Source organism: Tenrec ecaudatus, chromosome 11 (assembly GCF_050624435.1).
Source record: "Tenrec ecaudatus isolate mTenEca1 chromosome 11, mTenEca1.hap1, whole genome shotgun sequence".
Lineage (NCBI taxonomy): Eukaryota > Metazoa > Chordata > Mammalia > Afrosoricida > Tenrecidae > Tenrec > Tenrec ecaudatus.
Window position 1 is genome coordinate 44,719,189 of NC_134540.1, and position 6,000 is coordinate 44,725,188.

Below are 6,000 nucleotides of genomic sequence, written 5' to 3' on the forward strand. Positions count from 1 at the left end.
TCAGCTTTCCTCCTGCAGTCAGCATCATTGTGTCTGTTTTGTGAGATGGAGGAGGACTTTGTGGATTGGTGTAGGAAATATGGGTTAATGTTGGACTTGTGGGTTTGGGAAACACTGGCTTTGCATGTTTTCTTTTGATGCACACTTAACCTTTATAAAAGAACTCTCTGTTATACATGAATTTCTGTGAATTTGTTTCTCTAAAGTACCCAGACTAGCACAACTTACTTAGAAAGTGAAATCAGATGGTAAGCATGACAAAGAATAAAACAGGTGGAGCTTTTGTTTCTTCATGAGACTTATGAAATGCAAACAGATTAAAGAATACAAACATATTTTTAATAATTAATGATCATTAATGTCCTCTAATCAAAGGAGCACTTGCTACTTAAACAAATCCTTATCTTTCAGAATTGAAAAGTAAATAGGAAAATCATTCATATATTTGTTTATTTTACTCTCTTTTGTGTTTTCCAACAGATAGCTTATGCTCCCAATGTGAAACTGAGTGATCTGAAAACAGTTGCACCATCAACAAATAAGCCACAAGGACTCCTAACACTGCCAGGGGGCATTTATGAGCTTTCTGCCTGGTTAGGTCTCTTAGTCCAGAGTTTTAAAAAAAAGAAGAAGAAGAAGAAAGAAAGAAAGAAAAATCAACTGATTACTAGATTTTGTCTTCTTTCTTTTCCAATTCATGAAGCTATTTCATAAAAGCTGAATTTTTACAAGTTTGCCTCTCATTGGGACATGTCTCACTCTTTCATCTGATATTTTATTCAGTTTTGAGCAACTTTCATTGAGCAGAGTCACTGAACCTAGAGCTTGAGGTTCAGGATACATCTTGGTGCAGTAGGATACGTGGCCCTGAGCCTGCTGTGTATTGGCTGGGGACCGCAGGGCAGGGATGAGCAGTGGGTTTCCTCATCATAAAACAACACTCACTCTCACTGTGTTATAAAAACCCCATGAAATTGTAGATACTGGAATGTCTGACACAACTCCATCGATTTCTTTTTCAGTCTTGAATCTGATACTTATGAACAGTGTTAGCATTTACCAGCTGCCACCAGGTTGATTCTGACTCATGGCAGACCTATGGCTGTCAGAGCAGACTATGTCCTATAGCCTTCTTTTTCAGAAGTAGATTGGCAGGCCTTTCTTCCAAGATACCCTGGAGTGTACTTGAACCTCGATAGCCATCAAGCATGTTCACGTTACCCCTGTTTGCAACAATCGAACACCAGTGAACAATGAGATACTGCCATGTGGCCTAGGTTTCAGTTTCCTGCTATAAATTAATGGCATATTGTCCTATATGTTCTTAAAAGGGCTAAGTTCTAATTTCATTGACTCGAAATTATATGCAAATGTAAACAGGCTGATCATGCATATAAGAATGATATATTTTCTTTGCTGTCTACATTAATTTCTCTGTTTTATCTCATCAGTGCTTTCCCATGTATAAATTCTAAAATTGAATATTTGCTTGAGAAAGCTATCAATATCTTTCAGATGCCTCCAATGCCAAGTCTGTTTAAAGCTTGGCACCCACAGTGTGTGGTGACGTAGGAGGTGATGGTGACCGTCGCCTTGGTAATGTCTTTCAAAGGACACCTACTGAAAGTTCTAAATTATAAATAAAACATCATTTAAAACAATGCTGTGCTTTTTTTAATTTTGAAGAAGATTGGGAAATAAAATTATCTTCACCAGAAGGAAGCTCCCTCCCAGAAAGTTTCACCCACATAACTACTGCTAGATCCCAACCTGTGGGAAGATGTCAAACATCTTCCTCGTCCATTTAAAAACACTCTCCTCTTCCATGTCAATTCTGCAATAAGAGAGAACCAAAGAACTGTCTCAGTTCTTTACAAGTATGAATACCACATAGAAAATGAAGTATGTAACTTAAGATGCATTTGTATTTTAATCAAGAACTGTGTGTTCAGGAATTATTGCTCATGCACACGGAGATAGTCATCAATCATAAGTGCTCCTTTGTAACTGCTGTAACTTATTTCAGTGAAAAGTATTTCAGGATTCTGAGAAATTTGCTGTCAGAAATACTACACATAACTCCTTCCTTTTTTAATTTCCTGCTAGCCCCTGAAAAGAGAAATGAAGTAGGAGGATTTTTTTTCATTTGATGTGGCTTGAAAATAGATAGGAGCAGATATTCATCTGTAACATTGCTATTTAAATCAAAATGTAAAACTGCTAATACCCATCAGATTATTACTTGGCTGTAATTATTACAGTAACATGCACTTAATTCTTTCCAGTATACAATTTTATATATGCTTATATAGGTGTATATATAATTAGATTTATTTTAAAAACTATAATATTTTAATTGAGGCTCAAAGAGAATAAGTGACTTGGGACCTGACTATATAGTTTACATGATTTTCATATTATATTACCTCATCGAATTTTTTATTTAAAAAATAACAGAAAACCATGGATTCAGCTGAATTTGAGAGATATGAATATTTTATGTGCTTTGTGTACATAGCTATGAATACATATATATGTGTACAAATACACATTTTATTTAAAAATGTTTTTTGTGTTCAATATAGATCCATCTCCAACCTCTGTTTTCCATATTTAAATAAACCATGATGAGAAACGCACAATTTAGCCTTGGTCAACACATAAATATTTACACATATGCCCAGTCTTTATTTCAAATACCATGTAGGCCTCTTCATGGAGAGAACTCTATTTTTCCTAAGGTTTGTGCTAACACTAAGCATTGAAATATTTGTACAGTGGCCTCTTAATCAAACATAGCTGTCTGCATCAAATTGTGTCGACTTGTTAAATCCCACAGATGTCCCTTAAACTGTCTTCATCTCCTCTTCATCTTTTCAAGTGTAAAGTTGGGAACTAAGTATGATGGAATTTTAAAAGTAGTCTCCTCCTGTCGGAATGGTCTACACTACACCATCCAGAACCTGCCTTGCCTCATGCAGTGGTGTTTCCTCAGAGAATCAGTGTTACATTCTCCAGGTTTTAAATAGGAGACTTTTGAGAACACAGGACCCAAAGTCCTTTAAGATAGATAGTGTTCTCCATCAGTTAGCAGGATGCTATTTAAAGAAGGGAAAACCTAGTTGAACTTTCAAACTGTCTACCACAAATGTTAATAATTTTCTTTCACCATTTAAACCTCTGCCTTCTCATCTATAGAATGAGAACAATCCTAGCACCGACCTCACTATACCTGTGTGCTAAGGATCACAAATTAATGCATACACAACATGCTGGCCAGGGTGGGCTCATGGTTACTCTTTTACGTATAGAGCTTAGCCATCATAGCGGCAGCATCTTGTATATGTTTCCTTTGATACTGGTTACGTTTGAGCTCAACATTCATTCAACAAAGTACCAGCTATGTAAGAAGTATTGTCCTGACCTTGGCCTTGATGAGCCAAAGATCCCAGTTCTGATACGTGGGAATTCTAGCGAGGCCGTCAGTGCAAGTAGAATAGCCACTCACCATTTATTTTTATGTGTTCTATGTTATAGTTCCTAATATGTTGTTTACCGGTTCAGTGCTGCTACTCCAATGACCTCACAAAGGAATGCAACATCGTGCCTGATACATGGTCCAACGAGATTAGTGCCATGAGACCTCATGCCTTTTCCACTTTGTGGGGTTGGCTTGAAAACTTTTGTGAAAAAATAAAAAATAAAACAACAACCCAAAAAACCCAAACAATTATTTTTGAATTTGGTTTTTTTTTCCGCCAGGAGCTTCTTCACCACCTTCTCTCAGCCCCTGGTTCTTCAGTCAGGAGAACCCTGGAAAGTTTGTCTTTATCGGGTATTTATTATCTTCACTCTCCCCTGCATATCTTCTCATTGCTGATTCTAAATGAAGTTCATTGTCCTGCACTTTAGTTTTGCTTTGCTTTGTTTTTGACTTTCTCAAGTTACTGTGAAGCAAGATAAACTATTATGACCCAAAATGAAGCAGGGATATAAATGAGAAAGCAATATAGTAAAATCATGTTAATCCAATGTTGGTTCTGTCAAAATAACACTCAAATCAAATCAACAGTTATTCCCCAGTCAAATGGATATGGTTGCCTCATTAAAATTGTTCATTTAATACAAAGCATGCATTATGAATAATTTAAGGCAGAAATTAGGCCCCAAGAGTATCTTGCATTATTAAAGAGGTAAAACAATTCCAAAGGATGCCATGGAACAGCTGTGTGTCAGCTGAAAGTGAAACTGTATCTGTGGACCACTGTGCCTGCTTGAGGCCACAGGCTTTTGTACATAGATTATCATTAATTTGTCTCCTCTCTCAAAAACAAATAACAACAAACTCTTCTATACATTCACAATATTTTCCATGGGATGGGCTTCCTTCTGTCGCTGCTCACCGTGCTACATTGCCTGATACTAAATTATACTATTTTAATAATTAAACTTTCTCCAACCAAGAAGCTTTCTGTGTACTATCATCCAGCTTACTGATCATATGACTCCACTAGGAAATGACTCACTTTAGGGTTTTTCTGAATTGATAAGAGCTGAATGTTCTGCACTGTATCAATTGCCATGCTGACCCCAAAGGAGAATGATTCAGGAGTTACGCATGAGGCCATTAACCGTAAGGTCAGTAGTTTGAAACCACCAACTGCTCTGGGAGAAAGATGGGGCTTTGTACTCCTGTACAGAGTTCCCAGCTTGGTCTTGGAAATCCACAGGGCCGTTCTGAGCCATCCTATGGGGGCACTCGGAGTAGGAATCAACTCTTGGCTGTGAGTATGGGTTTTGACCTGTTCATAAAAGGTCCATAAGACACTGATGCGGATGACTTGGAAGAGCTATTTCGTCACTTTTGCTATCTTTGAAATGGCGCATCCTTGTGTATCTGGCAGCTGAGAAACGGACTGCTGTGTGTTTGCAGATATTTTCTGATGTCAGTGGTGGAGGACCTGAAGACTAACACATTGAAAGTATTTTGAAAATTCAAATTATGAGGATTGTGTGACATGAGGAGACAAAGAAGCCGCGCTTCAGTCAGAATCCCACGGGGGATGGATGGTATTTCTGTTTAAAATGATTAAATAAGCTAAGCATTAGCAGTCTGTATAGTAAGTGGTTTCAGCTACCAGGCATGATGTGAGGGTAAGCTTCCCCCTCCGTTCTAGAATGTGTAGCTATTGAGAACAATCATTCCCTGCTGGGACCCAAGTTGTGTCAATATGACATTTGGGAGATTTGTAAATCATTAGAAAAGGTTTGCAGTGTTTTATTCCCCTTAGGACCACAATGAGCTATGTCACCATGGTGATTTATGACTCCTTCTGAATGTCCCTGGGATAGATGAACCTTGTGCAGTTGAAAATCCTATACTCTTTAAATTAGCCAGCACAACCATGTCTACACGATCCATTTGCCACACAGAGAGGAGTAGATTTGAAGGTTAAATTACAGAGACATGTGAGAGAAGGATATGTGTTTTATAGTCATAATTCATACACTGAAAACAAAACATAGCCTTAAGGAAAGCCAATTTGTTTCATAATACAAGCATGATCGCAATAAGCGTGCCAGGTTGAAATGTTAAAACAGGCATGCATTTAACAGTACTTTTATTAACTATCATGTGCATAGTTTCCTAGGTATTCAGGGAAACATAAAGATATGTAAGTTATGGGCCATCTTGAAAACTGTAGACTAAGAACCTTGATTAACTGCTTCTACTCTGTCATTTCAGCTTCATCAAATCAGAGTGTAAAACAAATTCAACATAGCTTTTCCCCAGGCCGCAGAGCAGAGCTAACGGTACTGCCCCAACACCGGGGAACCCCGTTTTATGCCAGGCACTTCACTGATTCGGCACTCTCTAAATGTATGGCAGAAGGCCAAAGGAGCAGAGTCAGCTTAACTCCGCCTGGGAAAGCCCAGTGAGGCTCACAATCTGGACATCTTTCCTGAAGGGATCCCGGAACCCTGTGGCTGTTTCTCCTA